The following is an 835-nucleotide window of genomic DNA, read 5'->3' as shown; positions in this document are numbered from 1 at the left end:
AGAGCTGAAGGCAGCTTGGGAGGGATGCAATTATTTCAGTTATTACTAAATTATGCAACTGTCTAAATTATAACCGTCTAGAATGTCACAATGGAAATTCCCATTTGAAGCTGTCAGTTTTAATTTTTGCACCCAATAATTTTTTTTTTTCCCTTTTTTTAGCATTTAAAAAGTAGAGAGAAGTGCATATGTACTTTAATTTGTACAACCCAAGCTGTTTGTTACTTTCACAACTGCTGTAAAAATCAATAAAATATTGTTATACATTAAGTATTGCTGACTTTTTTAGCATGCTATTCTCCTGGTGTTGAAGGAGGCACTTGTACTGTCCCACTATTGCAAATCAAGGATCAAACTTAATCCCCGATGAGCCCACAAAACTCAGCACACAAGATGGTCTGTAATCATGAACGTGGGACATAGATAACAAGGGCGATATTATTATAATATTCAGAAATCGATTAATGTCAAGGCTTTTAAAGGGAAATGCAGAAGAGAAGAAGTGATTATATCAAGATTAAGACTTGGACATACTGGTTTAAAATCAACCCTGTTTTTAATGGGAAAATGCATATCAGATAATTGTGATGACTGTAATGTTCCAGAAAATGTGGAGCATATCATTATGAGGTGTAAAAAATATAATGCAGAAAGGAGGATCTTGCAAGATAAGATATATGAGTTGGAACAAGAATGGAGTTTGAAGGGGATTTTGGGGGCAGATGTGAAAATGTGGGAATGTTGTAAGGCTCTCTTTAATTTTCTTAAAGATACAGGGTTAGAGCACAGTATATAGGGGAATTGGTTTTATAAAAAAAAAAAATTTTGATATATA

Source organism: Sinocyclocheilus rhinocerous, unplaced genomic scaffold (assembly GCF_001515625.1).
Source record: "Sinocyclocheilus rhinocerous isolate Xijiao unplaced genomic scaffold, SAMN03320098_v1.1 scaffold1148, whole genome shotgun sequence".
Taxonomy (NCBI): domain Eukaryota; kingdom Metazoa; phylum Chordata; class Actinopteri; order Cypriniformes; family Cyprinidae; genus Sinocyclocheilus; species Sinocyclocheilus rhinocerous.
This window is presented reverse-complemented; position numbering follows the sequence as displayed.